At 40.9% G+C, this 24247-nt stretch overlaps 1 protein-coding gene across 1 annotated transcript in view; it reads left to right on the forward strand.

The window, feature by feature from the left end:
* LOC134218303 (mucin-2) overlaps positions 1–24247 on the forward strand; it is a 90960-nt gene that overhangs the window by 37114 nt on the left and 29599 nt on the right. The window lies entirely within an intron of this gene.

Consider the following 24247-nt stretch of genomic DNA (forward strand, 5'->3'; position numbering starts at 1 on the left):
GATCTCCTTAAACACGGATTCCTACATACAGCACAACAAACGTGTGATTTTAGTACACTGAGGAAAATGGACGTATGATCTTCAAACAAACGCCTAATGAAAATTTGCCACAAGGAATCGGTCGGTGTTGAACTTAGTCTGTAGATTAAAAAAACACCTTAATAAAGAAATAAAAAAAAAAAAAAAAAAAAAAAACAAGGAATCGGTTTGAATTTCAATATGTTACCTTATGATTCATAAGTTCTCGCTTAACTTTTCAAAAGGACCTAAGTAACATTTTTTTCATGATTTAATTTGAATATTGCAATCAACAGAACAATATGAAAGCTTTTGATTGCAGTACTCAAATTAAATCATGAAAAAATGTTACTTAGGTCCTTTTGAAAAGTTAAGCGAGAGTTATGAATGATGATTTTCATTAAAAAAAAAATATGTGCGGCAGACTGGATTCGAACCACGGACGTCGGGGTCGGGAGGCCGGTATATAGACCACACGCCCATCGACGCTTGAATCCTCGGGAAGGTAACTGCGTATAAGAAGCACTGTTGGTGGAATAATCAGTCTAAGATTCATAATGCGCCAGTTATGAATTTCGATAGTCCAGTTTGCTGAGTGTAGGAATCATAAAATTAATGCAATTTCGGTTTTTACAGTTACTAGTAGACTCTTCTTTGAAATGAATGATGATGATAATGATGCGCTGTAGGTAGACGTCATACGAAAGGCCTAAACACATAATACTGAATACTCATAAAGCTGAACTTCAAAGGCCGATCTCGAAAAGCTGAAAGTCTTACAAGGCTGAAACCACAGACAAACAAACGTAAAACTAATGAAATTCCCTTCGACCATGAGCTCACCTGTTTTAAATTCAACTGCGTGTGAGTTTCGCGCCCATCGTATATCTTTGTATTTGACATCTCAGTCTACCGCTTTCTGTTGACATTCTCGTACTAAACTTTATTTCGTGCAACATGCACATCTTCTTATTGACATTACGTCCCCACACTGGGACAGAGCCGCCTCGCAGCTTAGTGTTCATTAAGCACTTCCACAGTTATTAGCTGCGAGGTTTCTAAGCCAGGTTACCATTTTTGCATTCGTATATCATGAGGCTAACACGATGATACTTTTATGCCCAGGGAAGTCGAGACAATTTCCAATCCAAAAATTGCCTAGACCGGCACCGGGAATCGAACCCAGCCACCCTCAGCATGGTATTGCTTTGTAGTCGCGCGTTTTACCACAAAGCTAAGGAGGGCCCCTAACATGCACATGAGGTGGTAGTAAAGTGACTGGGCGATGGATTTTGAACCAAATTGTTCTAGCTGTTACGTCTGTTTGTCTGTGCTGAAACTATCAAAAGGCTGTACAGTATCTGAAGGATGAAATGTATCGGAAGGCTTAAATTAATGGGATACAATGAATCCCGACCGTCCGATGGAATACAAGTCGAGTGGTTAAATAGTGAATAAAAGTTAAAGAAATAAAAATATAGAATACAGAATAATGAATTGGAAATAAATAACATATAAAGTATAGAAAAAATTAAGAATGAAAAATAAAAAAAGTAAGAAGAACATAGGAAGACGAAATAAGGAAGAAGGAAGATGAAAAAGGAACAAAGAAGAAGGAATAAGAAAGAAAGCAGAAGGAATAAGAATGAAAAAAAAAGAAGAAAGAAGAAAGAAAGATGGAAGCAAGAATAAGTAAGAAAGAAGAAGGAACAGAGAAGAAGAAACACGGAAGTAGCAAGAAGAAAGTTGGAAGATGGAAAAAGGAAGAAAAAAGAACGTAGAAGGAACACAGAAGAAGGTAGAAATAATGAAGAAGGTAGTAGGAAGCCGGAAGACGGAAGAAGGAATAAGGAAAATGGAAAAATGAAGAAGGAACAAGGTAGAATGAAAAAGTAAAATGAAGAACTAAGGGATAACAAAGAAGAAGGGAAAAGGGAAGAAAAAAGTAAGAAGCAATAAGAAGGAACAATGAAGAAGAAATAAGACGGAAGACAAAGGGAGAAAGAAGATAGAATGAAGACAAAAGAAGGAAGATGGAAAACGGAAGAAGGAAGTAAGAATTATGAAGAAGGAAAGGGAAGGAAGAAATAAGAAGACGGAAAAAGAAAGAAACAAGAAGAAAGTAATAAAGAAGGAAGAAAGGAAACGGAAGAAGGAACAAGGAAGAAGAAAGGTGGAAGACGATAGGAGAAAGAGAAACGAAGAAAGGAACAAAAAAAAAGAAGGAACAAGGAAGTAGCAAGAAAGAAAAGAGAAGAAAAAAGAATGATAAAGGAAGGCGGATGAAAAAAGAATTACTTACTTGATACTTGATAGGCTACAGCTCTTCGATGAACCTACGCTGAATGGAGTATCCTTCTCCACTGGACTCGGTCATGGGCCAATCGCTTCCAGTCGCCCTGAACATTGAGCGCCCTCAGGTCCTCTTCAACTGCAAAAAGCCATCGTGTACGCGGCCTTCCACGAAGCCTGCGGCCTCTTCCGGGTTCTCTACTAAATATTATCTTCGCTTGACGTTCTTCCGGCATACGAACAACGTGACCAGCCCACCGTAGTCTGCCGTGTTGTATAAGCTTAATAATATCCAGCCCTTTATACACCTGGTACAATTCGTGATTCATGCGACGCCGCCAGATACCGTTCTCCTGTTTACCGCCGAGTATTGTCCGCAGCACCTTACGCTCAAACACTCCGAAAGCTCTACGATCAGCCTCCTTTAACGTCCATGTCTCATGGCCGTATAAAGCCACCGGAAGAATCAGAGTAGTATACAGCGCGAGTTTTGTTTTCGTTTGCAGACTACGGGCTTACGAAGTCCGTTATCAGCCCTATTTGCAGCTGCAATACGCCTTTTCACCTCGCGGGTAACATCATTATCGCACGTCACTAATGTTCCAAGATACACAAATTCTTCTACCACTTCAAATTTTTCATCATCCAGCACCATTTCGCTACCACCACTAATAAACCCACGTTGATTGCCAGCGACCATGTACTACGTTTTGCTGGTATTGATCGTGAGTCCAATCCTCGATGTCTCCCTCTTAAAAGACACAAAAGCCTCTTCCACGGCACGGCGATCAATCCCGATAATATCGATATCGTCCGCAAATCCCAGGAGCATATGCGATTTTGTGATAATGGTACCGCTTCTTTGCACATCAGCTCTCCTAATCGCTCCCTCGAGCGTTATATTGGACAGTAGATTCGAGAGTGCATCACCCTGCTTTAATCCATCTAAGGTAACAAATGACTTCGATATTTCATCCGCAACCCTTACACTTGATTTCGATCCGTCCAACGTTATACGAATCAGCCGTATCAGTTTCGCCGGAAAACCATGTTCAAGCATAATTTGCCATAATTCATTCCGTTTCACTGAATCGTACGCCGCCTTGAAATCAATAAACAGATGATGTGTCTGCAAGTTGTACTCCCGGAATTTATCAAAGATTTGTCTCAGGGTATACATTTGATCCATCGTTGATCGGCCCTTACGAAAACGTGCATGGTATTCGCCGACAAAAGACTCTTCAAGCGGCCTCAATCTGTTGAACAGAATACGGGACATAATTTTGTACGCCGAATTAAGGAGGGTTATTCTTCGATAATTGGCGCACTCTAGTCTGTGCCCTTTCTTAAATAGAGGGCAAATGAGGCCGTCCAACCAGCTAGCAGGCATTTCCTCGTCTTCCCACATTTTCGACATAATATGGTGCAGAACTTCATAAAGCTGCTCACTGCCGTGTTTGAGAAGTTCAGCCGGGAGCTGGTCCTTCCCCGCAGTCTTATTGTTTTTCAGCTCTTTAACAGCTTTTTAAACCTCATCTAATGTAGGTGACAGCTTGCCCATCGTCGCTAATATTTATTCTGTTCACCGATGCACCGTCACTTCCTCCATTCAACAAAGTCTCGAAGTGTTGCTTCCACCTGGCAGCCACTTCAGTTTTATCTGTCAGCAAATTTCCTTGTTGGTCGTTGCACATGACGGGAGATGGCGCTGTCTTTCTCCGCACGCCATTGACAGACTCATAAAACCTCCGCATATCGTTCTGCTCCATTTTTTCCTGCGCCCCGCTAATCACTTGTTCTCCATATTCTTTCTTCTTCCTGCAGTGGATTCGTTTTTCGGCTGCTCTTGCTTCCTTGTACCGATCTCTATTCGATCGGGTATCCGATACCAACATCCGGCTTCTGGCAACGTTCTTCTCGTCTGTCACTCTCTGACACTCCACATCGAACCAACCCGTCCTGGGTCGCCTCTGTGCAGTGCCTACCACTTCTCGTGCTGTTGTGCTCACCGCTCCGTGGATCGACTCCCATAGATCGTTGATGTTGTCGCTAACGTCAATTGCACTTATCCGTTTGTCGAGCTTCTGGCGGTACTCAGCCGATACTCCTTCCGCCGACAATCGCTGGATATTATAACGCATCGTTCGCTGTGATCTTTCGTTCGATACAGTTGACAACCTTGATCGAATTTTACTGACAACGAGGTAGTAATCAGAGTCAATGTTCGGACCTCTGAATGTCCGCACATCGATAACATCCGAGAAATGGCGCCCATCCACCAGAACATGGTCTATCTGGTTGCAAGTTTCACCATTTGGGTGTCTCCAGGTGTGCTTTCGGATGTTCTTTCGTGCAAAGTAGGTGCTACTGATGGCCATCCCTCTGGCAGCAGCAAAATTTACTAGCCGTAGGTCGTTGTCATTGGTAGCGGAGTGAAGGCTCTCCCTACCGATTATGGGACGGAAAAAGTCCTCTCTACCGACCTGAGCGTTAGCGTGTCCGATAACAATTTTCCATAGGCTTTATCAAGACATTCATAAAACGTGTCCTTCACGTCGTCGGATTTATCGTCTGTCTGTTAGGCTGTAATTGAAGAATTTGTCCCGTATCCGCAACACACAGATTCGTTCGCTAATGGGTTTCCACCGCATCACTCGCTTCATCTGCTTGCCCATCACTACGAAACCAACTCCATGCTCTGCTTTTCCGCCGCCGCTGTGATAGATGTTATACTTGAATGCAGTGTTGGTCGTGGGGTCCACGGCTCGGAATTCACGTTCTCCGGATCTGGGCCATCGGAGTTCTTGAATAGCGGCCACGTTCACTCCAACCTTCTGCAGTTCGCGAGCTAGAAGGCTCACTCGTCCAGGTTCATTTAGGGTCCTGACATTCCAGGTACCGAGTTTCCAATCATAGTCCTTATTTCGTTGCCGGGTCGGTTGCCATAAATAACGTTCTCTTTTTCTTCTTTCTCCATTTTTCGTGGTATTTGAGAGGCTTCAGTAAGCTACCTTACCGGGGTCGCGTTACCTACATCGCGATGATGGGACTGTCACCTTAGGTATAGCTGACGCGATACAGCATTTCGTGAATCAGCCGCTGGGTACCAGGCAGACGCTGTTTGAGCCGCACCTCCTGGTGAACAGACGCTCGAGGCGTACCTTCTCACTCTAGCTGATGTCAGAAGGACAACAGTGCCCAGGCTGCACTACCAGCTAAGTACACAACCCTTAGCTGGCGGTCTTTTGTCATCGGACGACCCGTGGAAGCGTGAGATAGGGACTTGTGGGGACCAGAGCTCTGTTGGGCGCTCCTTCCTTGATGTCAACCCACCATTTTGCAGCCCAAAAAAGATTTAAGTAGGAAGAATAAAGAATAAAAATTATAGAAGTAATACTGGCAAGAATCAAAAACCAATTGCAGGAACATTAAATTAAGTCTTGTTCCTTTCTATGCTACCACCGAGTTTCTTGTGCTTCTTCTTCTTTTTCATGGCATTACATCCCCTTTGGAGCACTGCCGCAGCTTAGTGTATATTAAGCACTTCCACTGTTATTAACTGCGAGGTATCTAAGCTAAGATACCACTTTTGCATTTCCAACCCGAAAAAAATCTTTATCAAAATTGAAAGACAACAAGTAGTCGCAAAAAGAGTTCGGTTTATTTGCGTTTGCACCGAATTCACGTCAAATGTGAATTCTTCCATTAAAATCCGTTTCTTGCGATTTTCCCGTCTTTCGATTTTCAGCCTTTTGTTATTTCAGGCTTATGTTTATGAGTTTTACTATTTTCAGCCTTATGTGGAAGTACCGCTGAGAATATCTGCTGTTACTTTATTCATACCTGGTGCAATGTCTAGTAGAGTTCGTATGAATAAGTAAAATCAACCCCACATGCTTCAGAAAAGTAACAAATCTACGTTTAAAGTTTAAAGTAACGAGTTATTTGGGGGAGCGATGGCAAATACTGTTTCTTTTGTCCATGGAGGAGATAGGTTGTCTAAAACTCGATTTTCGCGTTAAGTAATCTGTGAACGCACCCTTAAGCTCGTTGAAAGAATCTCAGAGATGTGTGATGGCGCCTCGTCACGCAAATATTATTTGAACTATCTGGCTCCCGCCTAATTGAAGTGCTTCTATAAGAAGCTTATTTTAACCTGAACTGCTTGCTATGTTTTTGTAGCTAACAGGGCGAGGGCTTAATCTCAAAATGAATTATTTCTACAAACACTTCAATTAAACGAGAGCAACGGAGTACAATCAATAGTTGCGTGACGTGCGTCTTAGGAATAATGCGTCTACCTACGTCCTACACACGCGATACTTGAGTAAATACTTCCACCCTGGTCGCAGTATGCAGAAGCACGCAGCCTATTGAGAAATAATAACCAAAGTTCAATCTCTTCCCCCAGCAGCGTTGGAGCAACGACTTCTCACGTGGAGTGTTGCGCTTGCTTCGTTGGCGTTGGTAACATCAGTCAGCAGCGCAACGCCACTGCTCTCGAAAATTATAAAATTGAATTTAAATTTACCAACCGCTCCGTCGCGCCGTCATCGCCTGCTCCATCCGTCGGATCCAGCGCCATTCCCACGACTATTACGTATATGGAGCTGCATTGTCAGTCCGTACCGCTAATATTGAGCGTACCTCCTAAGAAAAATATTATTTCAGCAGAACAATGAAACTTTTACTTTCGTTGGCCGTTTCTTGTGCATGCACTCAGTTCCCATCCCGTCCGGCCAGCTCGAAGCGCCGGCCAGCAGTAATGGACTGATCCGCAGCACAGCCCAGGTGAGTCAATCGATGGACAAGCCGCCCGCCGCTGTTGTCCAGAGGGTGTCGGTCGAGTCAGACTGCAATCTTGACAGAACAATCTGAGTGAGCGAAGAGTTTTGACGCTGAAAAATGCAAAGTAGGTAGTCTGAGAAACTAGATTTATGGCTTCCTATAAGAAGCGGTGAGTTGCAACACATGTGTGCATTCCATTATTTAACCGGATTGAGGTAGAAGCTGTTAGAGATATATAAACCAAACAGCAGAATTGTATGAATAGTATGAGATTATGACCTATGATACAACTCAATTTGTTTAACATTTTAAGCCTTGCCGCATACCAGATGTCACGATATTATAAGACAAAGTTTACTCTTTCAGGAAAATCACAAACCTATTTTATCGGAGAAAATTCGGAATAAAACTCAATTTTTAAAACTCAATGGTTACAAGTGGTATTGAGGTTTTTGTAAAAAGTCACAGATAAAAACTGAGGCCGGTTAAATCGATACTTGGTCAATTGCTGATAAAACTCACCCAAATGATTAAATATTTAACTTGACACTCTCGTACCCAATGTACTCTGCCGTAACTCCCGTTCCAAGCATACTGTGCCGAAATCAAAAACAGGAAAATGAAAAAAATGCTTTTGGAATTAAACCTCATTTGCCATAGCCGATATCCAACGAGTACAACCTACGTGTAGGTAGGGTATCTTTTCCATTATTAATAACATGCTCCTCTATCAATAATATTCGCAAAATAGGCAATTTAGGCTCAATGTTGTGTTTTGTTATTATCCGGTGTGCTCACTGCTTTAAAAAATCAAAAAAATGAGAAAGAAAGCAATTTCCGCGCCAATTCTTTGTTTTTCCAATAATATTGATTTGGGTACATGGTATGAATTCAAGGAGCGGTAACCCTAGTTAGAACGCTAAAAGCATAGCAAAATAAAACGAAATTTCGAGATTTTTTTTAAACTAATTTTATTTGCTAATTATCTAATACATGCATTCATGCATTTATCTCTTAGACTAGGTGTTCCGTGTTTTCTTAACGCCAATATTAGAAATTCTATGAAGTTGATTGGTACTATACCACGGAGGCAACTTCAGATTCTTTTTCAAAATTCTATTTTGAATCCTCTGAAGTGCCTTTTTTTCAGGTATTGCAGCAACTAGTCCATATTGACACAACATACAACATGGCTGGTCAAAAAAAATTATTTGTAAATCAAAAAATTGTTCTTAAGACAAAGTTTTGATTTTTTGTTTATAACTGGATATACTTACTTGATACTTGATGGGCTACAGCTCTTCAATGAACCTACGCCGAATGGAGTATCCTTCTCCACTGGACTTGATCTTAGGCCAATCGCTTCCAGTCGCCCTGAACATTGACCGCCCAACTGCAAAAAGCCATCCTGTACGCGGCCTTCCACGAAGCCTGTGGCCTCTTCCGGGTTCTCTACTAAATATTATCTTCGCTTGACGTTCTTCCGGCATACGAACAACGTGACCAGCCCACCGTAGTCTGCCGTGTTGTATAAGCTTAATAATATCCAGCCCTTTATACACCTGGTACAACTCGTGATTCATGCGACGCCGCCAGATACCGTTCTCCTGTTTACCGCCGAGTATTGTCCGCAGCACCTTACGCTCAAACACACCGAAAGCTCTCCGATCAGCCTCCTTTAACGTTCATGTTTCATGGCCGTATAAAGCCACCGGAAAAATCAGAGTAATACTGTGCGGGACCGAAATCCGTACAGCACCGAAATCCGTCCACCTCATGAGATATCAATGAATTAAAGGGTGTTAAAGGTAATTAATGTAGAAATAATTTATCTTATTCTAATCAGATGCTTGGCAGTAAGCTTCTAGGCCAAAAAAATGGAAAGAAGGCTTTAAAATTAAAACAGCAAAAATCAAAAACAAATCGCCACCCACCAAACGCGGAGTTTTTGCCGCCATTTTGTTTTCGGATAGAGCATAATTGCACCAAAAGTAACTGTGTTTTAATTGCTAATTGCGAATCATTACATAAGATAAGCGGAATACAAATCGAAGGGATCGCTTCTCAAGGTGCGTATCGAACTATTTACAGTGGTAGTTTAGTCAATCAGACTGCTTCAATTTAAATATTTAGTTAAATAATAGCTGTACGGACTTTGATCCTTTGATTCTAAATCCGTCCACGGTGGACGGATTTCGAGTCAGGAGTAGTAGATTTTATCCATTATTTTATCATGTTTTTCGTAGTTTTTAATGAGTAAATGTGAAACACTTCAAAACTAGAAGCCTTCATGCTCATGTGTCAGTGACAAACGTTTTATTTACATTCGATTCCTATTTTCTAATGACTTTTTCATATACTGAGGTGCTTAAGTGTACGGATTTCGATGCCCCACGGTATACAGCGAGAGTTTTGTTTTCGTTTTCGTTGCAGACTACCGTACTTAAGCGGGTTACGAAGTCCGCAATAAGCCCTATTTGCAACTGCAATATGCCTTTTCACCTTGCGGGTAACATCATTATCGCACGTAACTAATGTTCCAAGATACACAAATTCTTCTACCACTTCTAATTTTACACCATCCAGCACCATTTCGCTACCACCACCACTAATGAACCCACGTTGATTCCCAAGTAACAATTTCCATGCTTCTTGGATTTATCTAATTCTTATTGCGGACTTATGACAGCAATCACCATAGCTAATTGCTCAGTTTTATTGGTGCTCTTATTGCTATCAATAAACCTCGCATAAATCTGCTTAAAAAAGCTTCAAACGTCAAATGCCTATTGACCATATGAACAGATCTATGGTTGTGATAAAGAGCGTAATAAATCTAATACTCAACGCTCGGATAAAGCTTCAATTTTTGGTCATAATGTGGTCAAATGAATTACCCCCATAAGAATGTTTGCATTGCGAAAAGTTTATGACAGTGTTTAATAAAAGCAAAATTTTTCTGATCAAATTCCATGATGGCCATATTGAAAATGGAAATGCATTTCGAAGTCAGTGAAAAATATCACTGAAATTTATGATTAAACGTTGTTTTCACCGCGTATCATGCTTTTTCTGACAAATAATTTTATTTACTAATAGTTTAGGCAAAAGTACTAATCAATTTAGCAAACATCTTAGATAATGTGGTAATAAATATTTTCAATTTATTTCCCTGCCGGCGCGTGGTGTTCAACCTTATTTTTTCACCAGATATGACCATGAAATAGGACGCGCACCTCATTTTCAATGGCAGTAAATCAAAAAACAAACCAGAAAGAAAATATTATTTTGTTATCATCATAATTTTCATCAACAGTTCATTTTGTTATTATTTATCTGCAAAGTTTTGTTTCCCTTTTTTCAAAGCAACATTCTGACAGCTGCCGCAGCCAAATTCCCTTTTTTGCAAATGGCTCAAAAAGGGTTTCTAAATGCTCTTATAATAGGTTTATAGTGGTTTTCTAGAGAGGGCCACTTGGCCATATCTTACTCTTATAGTGGTCATCAGAAGGTTGCCGTATATTATTGGGTTTTATTATTAGATCTTATAAGTTGATCTTGAAAACCATTCCTAGAGCGAAATAAAACTTTAAATGTTACTTGGGAAGTACATGGTCGCTGGCAATATGCGATCTTGTGATAATGGTACCGTCATCTGGGGTGAAGATGATCACTTTTAAGACAAAACATGTAATAACAATGTGTGTTTACATTTTAAATCAAAACAATCATTTTTAAAACATGTACTGCTATACGTTGCAACAATCAACATATTTAGTTTCCTGAAATGCGTTCGCATTTATTAAAATACATTAAATTAGCACAGTTTTTTTGAGTAATCTGGTTGGGGTGAAGTTGATCATGACAACTCTACTAAAATCAATATGACCCTGCCGTCAAAATACACTAGAATATTTGAATAAATGTTGAATCTACCTCGTAAAGAAGTCTACGAAGTCAATATGTGAAACGTCATTTATGACTATTTTCCGCTTTCTTCCACGAACTACACTTTCATGATTATGATCGAAAAACTCGGATTCTCTACCTAGCAGTAACATTACTTGAACAGATAATATGATTGACCTACTAGACCACCGTTTCATAAAAAAAATTAGGCACTTTTGACTGACACATCAAATGATCATCTTCGCCTCAATGATCATCTTCCCCCCATATGACGGTACCGCTTCTTTGCACACTAGCTCTCCTCCTCGAGCGCTTTGTTGAACAGTAGATTCGAGAGTGCATCACCCTGCTTTGATCCATCTAAGGTAACAAATGACGTCGATATTTCATCCGCAACCCTTACATTTGATTTCGATCCGTCCAACGTTATACGAATCAGCCGTATCAGTTTTGCCGGAAAACCATGTTCAAGCATAATTTGCCATAATTCATTTCGTTTCACTGAATCGTACGCCGCCTTGATATCAATAAACAGATGATGTGTCTGCTAGTTGTATTCTCGCAATTTATCAAGGATTTGTCTCAGGGTAAACATTTGATCCGTCGTTGATCAGCCCTTACGAAAACCTGCTTGGTATTCGCCGACGAAAGACTCTTCAAGCGGTCTCAATCTGTTGAACAGAATACGGGACATAATTTTGTACGCCGAATTAAGGAGGGTTATTCCTCGGTAATTGGCGCACACCAGTCTGTGCCCTTTCTTAAAGAGAGGGCAAATGAGGCCATCCAACCAGCTAGCAGGCATTTCCTCGTCTTCCCATATTTTCGACATAACATGGTGCAGAACTTTTTAAAGCTGCTCACTGCTATGTTTGAGCCGGGAGCTGGTCCTTCCCCGCAGCCTTATTGTTCTTCAGCTCTTTAACAGCTTTTTTTACCTCATCTATGTAGTGTAGGTGACTCCACAGCTTGTCCATCGTCGCTAATATTTATTCTGCTCACCGATGCACCGTCACTTCCACTATTCAACAAAGTCTCGAAGTGTTGCTTCCACCTGGCAGCCACTTCGGTTTTATCTGTCAGCAAATTCCCTTGTTGGTCGTTGCACATGACGGGAGATGGCGCTGTCTTTCTCCGCACGTCATTGACAGACTCATAGAACCTCCGCATATCGTTCTGCTCCATTTTTTCCTGCGCCTCGCTAATCACTTGTTCTTCATATTCTTTCTTCTTCCTGCGGTGGGTTCGTTTTTCGGCTGCTCTTGCTTCCTTGTACCGATCTCTATTCGATCGGGTACCTGACACCAATATCCAGCTTCTGGCAACGTTCTTCTCGTCTGTCACTCTCTGACACTCCACATCGAACCAAACCGTCCTGGGTCGCCTCTGTGCATTGCCTACCACTTCTCGTGCTGTTGTGCTCACCGCTCCATGGATCGACTCCCATAGATCGTTGATGTTGTCACTAACGTTGATTGCACTTATCCGATCGTCGAGCTTCTGGCGGTACTCAGCCGATACTCCTTCCGCCGACAATCACTGGATATTGCAACGCATCGTTCGCTGTGATCTTTCGTTCGATACAGTTGACAACCGTGATCGATTTTTACTAACAACAAGGTAGTGATCAGAGTCAATGTTCGGACCTCTGAACGTCCGCACATCGATAACATCCGAGAAATGGCGCCCATCCACCAGAACATGGTTTATCTGGTTGCAAGTTTCACCATTTGGGTGTCTTCAGGTGTGCTTTCGGATGTTGCAAAGTAGGTGCTACTGATGGCCATCCCTCTGGCAGCAGCCAAAGTTACTAGCCGTAGGCCGTTGTCATTGGTAGCATAGTGAAGGCTCTCCCTACCGATTATGGAACGGAAAAAGTCCTCTGTACCGACCTGAGCGTTAGAGTCTCCGATAACAATTTTCACGTCATGCTTTGGGCACTTTCCATAGGCTTTATCAAGACATTCATAAAACGTGTCCTTCACGTCGTCGGATTTATCGTTTGTCGGTGCGTAAACGTTGATTGAAGAATTTACCCCGTATCTTCAACACACAGATTCGTTCTTGCCCATGCTTGCCCATCACTACGAAACCAACTCCATGCTCTGCTTTTCCGCCGCCGCTGTGATAGATGTTATACTTGAATGCAGTGTTGGTCGTGGGGTCCACGGCTCGGAATTCACGTTCTCCATGCTCCATCGGACTTCTTGAATAGCGACCACTCCAACCTTCTGCAGTTCACGAGCCAGAAGGCTCACTCGTCTAGGTTCATTTACGGTCCTGACATTCCAGGTACCGAGTTTCCAATCATAGTCCTTATTTGCCGGGTCGGTTGCCAAAAATAACGTTCTCTTTTTCTTCTATCTTCATTTTTCGTGGTATTTGAGAGGCTTCAGTAGCTACCTTACCGGGGTCGCGCTGGTGGAGCTGCCACCTTAGGTAAGGTACACTGGGGGAAGTGGAAAAGGAAAAATCGATAGTGCATGTTTGAATTTGTGTAAAACCAGTTTAAATGATCTAAATGGGTTCAATCAAAATGGGCTATCAAAAACAGTCAATTTTGCACCAACTGTGCGGTAATTCATACCATTTTGGTCGCTTGAAATGTGTGGAAAGAGATCTAAAAATAAGGAATTGTTTTTCCACTTAACCCAGTGGGATGGGGTAAGTGGAAAACCCATTTTACCTTGATCTTCAATTGTGATGAGTAGTTACATATAACTAAAATCAATACAATAATTGCTCTGAGTATCTTTTGTGGAATGATTTCATTACCTTAACGGAATAGATACTCAAGGAATTCTCGTAATAGCTTTTGCCGTCTCGAACACTAAGTGAACGTAAAATCTATATGTTCGCCCCAAAGATGAACTTTTTATAGGAAAAATGGGACTTACAGGGTTATAAACTAATCAACTTAGTTTAACGAATTGAGATGATGTCTGTATGTGCGTATTTGTATGTATGTGTCTTAACCAATTTGTTCGCAAAAAATTGCATTCAACGGCGATACTTGTTATGAATAAAAATTAATGTGAATTATAGAATATATTTACCTATCAGTGCTATTTTTAATTTTTTTATACATTTTTTTTCATATGTAAAACATGTGAAAGGCATCAATACCGATAGGTGGATTAAATAGGCATTTTCTCATTTATATTAGTCCAATCACCACTGGAATCACAATGATAACAAAGAAGGAACATATTAAGATTCACAGCTATCGAAATAAACCCTGGGGGAAGAAAAAATTTGCGTTATTAGAGCATTATCCACTTCCCCCGCAGTGTTTGATACAAGGGGTAAGTGTAAAATCTTTGAATTATTTGCTTTCATGGTACAAACCACTACAAATTGAATGGGATTAGTTTAATTGTATTGTAATAGTAACCTGTGATATAAATTCACTTGAAAAAGGGACGATTGGTGCAAATAAGAATTGATTTTATGAATGCAAAAATCAACTTTTCGCGAAACCTTAAATTACAGTTCAAGCGTTAACCGTGTTAGTGTGTGTATTATACAAATTTCAACATAGTATTAGTGTGAGCATCAAAGTATATTCTTGCATAATGTTATGATGTGGTAAAAACTGTAAAGTATGTACAATTCCAATTTTTCGAGTCGATTTTTACACTTACCCCCTTTTTCCACTTCCCCTAGTGTACCTTATAGCTGACGCGATACAGCATTTCGTTGATCAGCCGCTGGGTACCAGGCAGACGCTGTTTGAACCGCACCTCCTGGTGAACAGACGCTCGAGGCGTCTATATTTTACCAAAATTTAAACTGGAAAAAGGGGTGAACCCAAACTTATGGCCGATGCATACCATGCACTTGAGTAAACATTTTGATTTTTTAAAATAAAACAAGATTTTTTCGCCGAAGTTTCATCAATGCATATCAAAAATTATTAAAATATGGTTCCATTCCACTTTTTATTTCGAAATTTTGTGTACTCAATTTTGAGAAAAATCAACATATTTTTACCACATAAATTTAAGAAAAATGTGTATCTTTATGTGATATTTTAGCACATAAAAAAAATAAAATTATTAGTTTAAAAGGGGCCCTCAAAGCAAAACCATGCTGAGAGTAGCTGGTTTCGATTCCCGGTGCCGGTCTAGGCAATTTTCGGATTGGAAATTGTCTCGACTTCCCTGGGCATAAAAGTATCATCGTGCTAGCCTCATGATATACGAATGCAAAAATGGTAACCTGGCTTAGAAACCTTGCAGTTAATAACTGTGGAAGTGCTTAATGAACACTAAACTGCGAGGCGGCTCTGTCCCAGTGTGGAGATGTAATGCCAATAAGAAGAAGAAGTTTAAAATACCTACGATGCAAGATCTACTTATATTCTTTGTATTGTATATAACAATACCCGAAATCGGATGAAAGACGGCGAAAATACGGCCAAAAACTTTTGACTTTATTTTTCGAGGGTGAACCCAAACCGGTTTAATCCCGGCCGGTTTAATCCTGGAGCAAACATATAGCCTTTACGTATACTTTGTATACGAGAAAGGCGAAAAGTATACTTAACAAACGCTGACGACTTCAGTATGTCCATTGGAATAATTTTCAAAGTATCTTGAGTATGTCGCACCATTAACCGAAGTGAAAACAGCCGTTCGCTACTTCCATAGTAGGGCTTCCATTCAGGGAAACCACTTCAAACAAAATCAAATTTCCCGGGATTCCCGATCCCCGAGATGTACACTTTAGTCTCCCGAGTTTCCCGAGAAATTTTTATGCTAACATATTTTGTAATCCATTTTTTATTTTTCAAATCAAATGTGAATTGATTCTGAAGTTTCAATTATATTTTTGAATAACATCTCCACACGCCTTCGTTATTGAAACTTATTTTCAAAAGCATACTTCCCTTTCAAAGTAGATCACACTCAGTATTATTAAGAAATGAAGTTATTAACTGTAAATTATATTTAATGGTGCAACCATAATGCGCGTGGAAGAAAGGCGAAGGAAAGAATAAATTTTTATACATCGTTTGTTTATATAGTGGGTCCAAGATACAGTGACCGGCATAATAAAAAGCCCACTCGACGTTTTTCATACAAAATGGTCAACTTTGGAGATCTAGATCTCGATTGCGTGTGAACCAATTTTGCTGAAAATTTGACCAGAGCTCAGATATAACTTGAATTTTACCACACCTGAGTTTCGACCATATTGATTCATAGGGTAAAAAATTATTGTGGTAATACCAAAATGAATTTTTTGGCAAAAATTTATTTTTTAAATATCTTGAATTCTATAGGTTGTAAACTAATGACTTATTCAGCAAAAACGCGTATTTTGGCAATACAAAAAAGTTTGCGGAATATACTTGTACACTAAGAGTTGTAGTTTTCAAGATATTATAAAATCATTTTTTTGCCAAAAAAATCGTTTTGGTATTACCACGATAATTTTTTACCCTATGAATCAATATGGTCGAAACTTAGGTGTGGTAAAATTCAAGTTATATCTGAGCTCTGGTCAAATTTTCAGCAAAATTGGTTCACATGCAATCGAGATCTAGATCTCCAAAGTTGACCATTTTGTATGAAAAACGACGAGTGGGCTTTTTATTATGCAGGTCACTGTAAAAATTTGGTATCCGAAGAAACTTCTGAACATTTTCTTTTTGAGAAAATAAAATTTCTTCTAAAAAATTTGTCACAAACGTAACACAAAATGGTTGCATTGCTAAAAAAACGAATGTGATAACTGATAAAATGTAATCGAGGCTATTAATCACAACTAAACAATGATCGTGTCAACAGAAATAGAAGAAGTCAACAAAATCACGGTTTTACAGTTCGGGTTTCTAACTTCAGAAGACCAAGACCCTTATCAATCCTGAACAGGAACTTTGTACAACAACATCAAAAAACGTTTAAACAATAATCACGACCAAATTAACCCACCCTGCCAATGTTTCGCCTATTTCCGCTAAAATACAATCACTTCCCGATTCTGCGCTTAGTTAGCCAAGTCACAAAGTGAGAGGCGAACGGCTCTAAAATTGCATTGACTGCGCCAGCCCTTACAGCGGTTGGGTTCTACGATTTACTACCGTCACAAACCGTTAATTCCTCTGTGTCGAACGACCGGTGCGCCCTACACCACCGGCAGACAAGCCGCCCCAAATAGATCTTATCCCACCGCACCGGCAGCAGAGTCAGGTGACGTCACACCGTCGAAACCTGCCTCAACATCAGCAGACGGTATTACCACCCTATTACACATTATATTATGATTTGTGTTATAAAAACACTTTCACTCCCTACATTCTTCACCGGTGTCGAACAGATCGGCCAGCATCTCACGCCGCATGAATCGAGCTGCCTCCCGGTATGATCATGATCAACCGACCAACGAACGGTGAAGCGCAAAGTGGGTGGCCAGCGCTGGGAGGTGGCGATGGCGGTACAGCTGCATGACCAATAATAATCAAAACCGGATCTCGTTCAGGGCGGCTTTCGTAGGTGTTTTTAGGAATCGTTCCGGCGAATGGTCAGAAGTGCACTTTCAAGAAATTTTGGACTCAAGTATTGGCTAACATTTTTGGCTATCAATCACATTTGAGTTGTGTTAAAAATGGGAATGGTGCGAAGCATAAGATTAAACTAGAAGAATTAAGCTGTTACGCTGGTGTTTTTATTCTATAATTTATTCCAGTATAGGTAAATTTAACCTTAAGATTGAACTCTGAGAAATACAATGCCAGGCACTGCTAGATGATCGTGATGAACGAGCGTTTATCACTGCGTCGTGAATCGCGCTACACCTTTGATTTATCAACGGAGGGTAGGTTGGACACTCAGCTACAGAGCGGATGTATAATCAATTATTACACCACGAGATCTTCAAATACAGATGCTACAATTAATTGGTTCTGTGCTGTGTCATTTTGCAACACGATGTGATTCTAGACCATTCTCCCTTACAATAGGTAGCCTGCCTATAATGCATCAATAAAGTAATATAGGGCTGTAAGCGATAAATATCCAGAACGATTTCAGACACAAATTTACTAAAATAGACGCCTTTTAAACGAAAATTTAGCTTAATTTGCTATGTTCAATAATTGTGCCTTTTTAGGTTGAACAAGACTTAAACGGGCGATGCATTGCACATTTTGTCAATGAAGAGTACTACCACGAATATGTTTAGGTTATGAATTGCGTTGCGTTGTAACGCATAATGAAAAACAGCTTGTTATATGGTCAGAATGTATATTGCGATGTAAAACATTTTACTGGCAATTGAATTTATTGTTCGTCTGTTACAATAACTTTAATTGGTTTGATATAAAAACAATAGAATTTAATGTTCATCAATAAAATGTATTGTAGTTTTATGATATTTTATTGCAACTTAATTGCATTTTTTTATCCGAGAAGCCAAGCCAGTACACAACATACCACAATGTCAAGCTTGTAAGCGGCATAATTACGACCTCGGACAAACCCATAGACAGGATACAGGACGCTAAATTCACAGATGCAAGAAACATGCACGGGTGTGCTACGGGGTCATTGTGGCTCATCTGAGGCACAATCTGAGATGTTATGCATTAGTTCTCGAGTTATGCAGAAATTTATGCTTCATTTGTATGGGAGCTCCTCTTTCCAGAAGGGGGAGGAGTTTCGAACCACCACTGAAACATATTTTCCCTTCCAAAACCTCCACATGACAGTTCGGTTCCATTTTCTTGATTCATTCTCTAGCTATGATGAAATTGGTGTACCATTTGTATGGGAGCCCCCCCCCCCCCTTCTATATTGGCGAGGGGTCTCGAATCATCTTAAGAACCTTTCCCGGCCCCAAAAACCTCTGCATACAAATTTTCACCTTGATCTGTTAAGTAGTTTCCCTGTCTATGATGCAGACAAACAAAAATTCATTTTTATGTATGTATATAGATAGATAAAACATTCTTCCAAACAAGCTCAAAACTAAACTCTATTACTCTGTAAACATAGCGATGGGTACTGTTACATTGTTAAATAGGCTAAACGGCACTGGGATTGGGTTCCTTCTCTCTCCATCCTTGACTTGGGCCCAAGTCTGATTCTTAACGACTTCGTTTATTTCTCTGTTAGGTTTCCGTCGCCAGGATATCTGAGGTCTGCCTCTGCTGCGATGTCCTGCCAGATGCCTGTCCAGCGCTTGCCTGCAGATTTCGTCTCCGCTCTTACGTGGTGTGTCTTACACTGTGGAGTCGCTGTTGATATTGGATTTCGATGGCATTGTCAATGGGGTTCAGCATTCGGGATCCAGTTGTGAGGCTACCAGGCCCGAGCTTTAAAACGTAGACATCGGCTGATGCATACTTGCAACTCTATATGAACTCTGCTAATACGCACCAAGTCTCACTGGCGTATAACATCGCAGATTTCAAGTTAGAGTTGAGGTTTGGTGCAGTGCATGGGCCGATTGGATCTCCATGTTCTATGTTGTAGAGTTGGAGTTGTTCATATACAGCGATTTGATCTTGCTGACGTTTATGAGTGGGAGTGTACGACCAGGTCATTCAGTTTACTCTACATGGTAGAGCGCTCTTACGTTGAGAGCAGTATCATCTTCTGGGTCGAGGTCATTCGATTGCGCTATGGTGGTGGGCTGCTAGAGCGGCCCTTGATTTCGTCGATTACGATGAGCAACAACAACAGAGATACAATACATCTATCCAATCAGACTTCGTGAAATATCGTAGAGGAGGTGATTATCACCGGTTGTTGCGGTTTTCCTCCCCTTGAATTGTCGGCTGAGGAATTCACCCGCACCCGCTCCTCCCGTCTGCAGCAAGCAGCGTTTGATTTATTCTTCTGCCCTTGTTGAGTGGTTTTGCTCTTCATTTTATGACAACAAAGGGAAGAAGGAGGGAGATGCAAGAGAAAAAAATATCTAAAATTAGGTACTTTTTTCTAACCGTGTAGGTTTCTAAGGGTCTGTCTCAATTGGATAATTAAACTGAAATTAAACTTGAAAGTGACATTTCAATAATTATAGATTAACCCTGCTCGCAGAGCAAGATTACTTTTGACAGATATCGAATCATTTCCTATCGATGTCCTATTGGAATTGCTGGGTAGCACCAGCCATTCTTATAACGGGGTGATTTTGTAATTTTCGAACTGTCACTTTTAAGTTTAATTCTCCAAATGAGACAGACCCTAATCTGCCAAATTCATGAAAAAACAGGGGGATGGAAAATGTGCGAGTGCAAACTAACTCGCTGGCTCTGCCTTAAATCCAAGATGGTTGAATCGTGAATCTGGCAGATTGGAAAACCTAGTAGTGGGCAGGACTAGTATTTGGATTCTCTAGAAATGGATCAGCTGAAGACGGAGACGGTGCCTTCTTTAGTCCGTAATAAACGCAGAGCTAGCATCGCGTTTGACTATCATCTTCTAATTGACGATATCTGACAACGCATTGCTCGGATTCAGAGGCTGAATGAGAGGCTCGGGCAACGAATCAACATAGACCGACTAGAAGATCCAACTGAGATCGTTCGTTGAAGAACTTGGAACTCGGGTAGTGCATGTTCTGGAAGGTAGCAGTGTAGAAGAGAAGTGGGCGGCGAAGAATGCTTTTATCGAAACCGGCGAGGACAACTTGGGTGAGATGCGCATTAAACGAAAAGAAGGGATTACGCGGCGGAAGATTTAGGAGCATAGAGTATACAAACATTAGGAGCATAGGCTTACAAACGGGGAGGACCAGAGAAGTAAATTACGAGTCCCGTCAACGGTATGTTTATCTGTAAGTGGGAGTCAGGCGCTGCTGCAAACAGGAAAGTCGGGCATAGGTGGACATCCTGACCGATGAAGCAAGGATGGCTCAGCATCCGGAGATTATTGCCTCAATTACTCACTGACTTGGACAGCTGAAATGTTGGTTCGAGCACTTTGAACAGCTTCTTCAAGTCTCAGCCATCCGACGCATGAAATCTAAAGAGGCCCTCAAGGTCGATCGGCTTTCGGCGGAGGTGTTCAGGGATGATCCTATTCTGTCTGTGCGAATGTTGAAGCAACTTTTATGCAATATCCGCCCCGCATCATTCTGGAGCAGGTCAAACAGGTTGAAGTGTCCCTTTATTTGCTAAATATTCATGACTACGGAAGGCATTCATATTGTCTGAATTACGAAAATCTGTGTGGCGCCCATCAATGCAAGCGATTTACAGATAGGGTCGTATTTCACCGACCCCATTCACATAGTCGCTGATGTGAAGTAAGGACGTAATTCATCTCCACGGTTACTTCTCATCGTAATCTTGGTAGGTACGATTGACCGTGTGTCATTCCTTGAGCTGTTTGACAGTTTATTTTTGTGAAACACCTATACGCTCTTTTCTGCAGAGTGGGCTCGACAAGCTGACCGTAAGATTCTTTGGGACGTCTTACCATCAACGTCAGCAGGACCATGTGGTTGAGTATGATCGAGAACAGCCCCTCAAACTTTGAAGTAGTCGAACGATCGAAAGATTTGAATATCTTGACAGTCTGATATCATCAGATTGCAAAATTGGGATCGACATGGAAGCACCAGTCATACCTTCGCGAGTTTTCGAAAGATTTGGAGACCCAATCGGATTGGATTGATACACGCACCAAAATTCGAATGTTTTACTCTATCGTGAAACGCACATGATGTCTAAAATTTATAATTTCGACGATAACAGTTGGATATCGTGTGCCGAGCAACCGATAAATACTAAATACCGGATAACAGTAGATGTTCGAAAGCGTGGATGGAAATGGGTCGGCCACATATTGCAAGGGATCTTAGACGAATATAGAATATTTATGCCGATAGAGATATATGCTCGTATTTTCACTTTAAATACTCTTGGTGACAAATGTACTGCTCAAAAAAACTCGGCCTCTTGTAATATATGTTCAGTGAGATGGAAAATGGAACAATTCCCCTAGTAGATTGTTGTTTCATAAAATAAATTTAATATTTGTATCGGCATTATTGCCTTTTTTAGAAAAAGTGATCGGAATCGCAGATTTGCAACCATAAGTAGCCAGATTTGGTTCTAATGCCTTCTGAGAAATTCAAAGAAAGACATAGTAGTAGTCCCTAAGCGAAACTTTGAGCAACTATTTTTGTATGGAACATTTTGTATGAAAAAAATCTGAAGGGCTTGCACATAGCCACGACCGCCCAACGTAAACTACGTGAAACAGTTTGGTGCGTTAGGAGTGTAGTCATCGTCATGCATGAATAAAACAAAGATAATTCATCAGATAACTTATGTCACTGGTTTAGAACCAAATTTACGTGACTTAAAGTATGAAAATTGTTGGATACCGTCGTCGGAGGTGACAATGGGTCAGCGCCGTCACATTTTTAATAGAAAAAAAAGTCTTTGGGCAGCTCCCACCCTTTTTCTGTCTGCAACGTTTATTAATCGAAAGCGTTCCAACTATATATCTTGATTTGTTGAACATCACTAGTGTAGTAATATATAGGCGAAAATAGTGGAGTATGATTATTAAATATGGAGAAATACTATTCTGAAATAAAAAAAAACTCTATAATTGATATTGGTAAAAGAAATTCGACTTATTTATTCAAAGTGCCCGTGCAAAGTGATGTCACACGATGTCTATGATCGCAATGTCAGATGATCAAAAAAAAATGATGCATCACTAGCGTTACTGTGTCATATTTCCCAAGCAACACAAGTTGAACAAATTTGGTTGCAGTAACCCTATTGTGACTGAATCCGGTCATATAGGTATAAGTTACTGTGATCGATGTGCAATATTTTTGCTGCTCAATGGTGTACATATAGGTACTGCTGAGTGCGTGTATCAAAATTTTGCGATTTTACGACAGATGCGAGACGATACGCATCGGCCCCGGACCTTGAGAAGAATCTCTGCTCTGGCTATGGACAAGCGGGTGCCTTTGTCCGCTGGTAATCAGAGCATCGAGCCATCACTGGTGGAGGAATACGAGCCTTGGATCCTTGGCAGAATCTCCGCTCCAACAACGAGCAAGCGCGTGGCACCGCCCTCTGTTAGTTGGAGAGTCGAGGCATCGCTGGCGGAGAAGGGATAGTCGGATTGTCGAATACGACAAAGAAGCACGGGTCGATAAAAATCGGTCGCGACAACTAGAAATCAACAAATGCTAGCCATCCCAAGCAGCACAAGGCAAAGCATTAGTTTTTAGTAGGTTAACTTAAATTATGAATCGGAGAAAATCGATTTTTGAATGGTTGATTCAGTGTTATCTGTTTAGATGTAAGCTAAATAAATGAAATGAATTATTCACAGTATTCTAATTGCATTGTGAATGCTCAAAATTATGTGTAAAATTTTATCAAATTTAGGCGAGACAAAGTTTGCCGGGTCAGCTAGTTGTTTATACATGTCGAGGGTCATATTTGAAACTGAATTGAAGCGATGCTCAATTTTGCTAGCACAGAGAAAAACCTGATTAATACACCTAGCGGTAGTGGTTCGTTTCTTGTGCATTAGACATAATAAAAAAAATTGTGAAAGTGAAAAGTGCTAAGCTCATTTCTTAGGTGTTTAAAAAAAACGCGGTCCTGACATCCATAACTTACAACGCTTCTTCTTCTTCTTTATTGGCATTACATCCCCACCTGGGACATTGTCGCCTCACATCTATGTGCATTAAGCTCTTTAACAGTTATTAACTGCGAGGTTTTTAAGCCAGGTTACCATTTTTGCATTTGTTTATGAGGCTAACACGATGATACTTTTATGCCCAGAGAAGTTGAAAAAAATTCCAACCCGAACATTTCCTAGACCGAACCGGGAATCGAACCCCGCTACCCTCAGCATAGTCTGGCTTTATAGCCGAGCATCGTACCGCAGAGCTAAGAAGGGTCCCTACTGATAACGCTACCAGCCCTGTACAATAGTAACACGCGTGTCGAGCCCACTGCAGGGCCTACTGCGATAGTGCAAGGGACTAATCGGCTGAAGGAGAAATCACCGGCTACTGCGGTGTCCGCGCAACGTTTCAAAACAAAATGCCTTTTAATCATAAAACCATGTTGCATGCGACGAACTTCTCCGGTCCGGGTGTTGCATTTTCATTTTCCATGATCTCGTTCAAGGGCCGTCCGTTCCGATGCAAGGCATGTGCCGGTGAAAATCAATGTTTATCGCAAGAGCGAAACATTTTGCACATGCTTCAAAAGTAAAAAGGCTTTCTTGGTATGGTTCAG

Source organism: Armigeres subalbatus, chromosome 2, assembly GCF_024139115.2.
Source record: "Armigeres subalbatus isolate Guangzhou_Male chromosome 2, GZ_Asu_2, whole genome shotgun sequence".
Lineage (NCBI taxonomy): Eukaryota > Metazoa > Arthropoda > Insecta > Diptera > Culicidae > Armigeres > Armigeres subalbatus.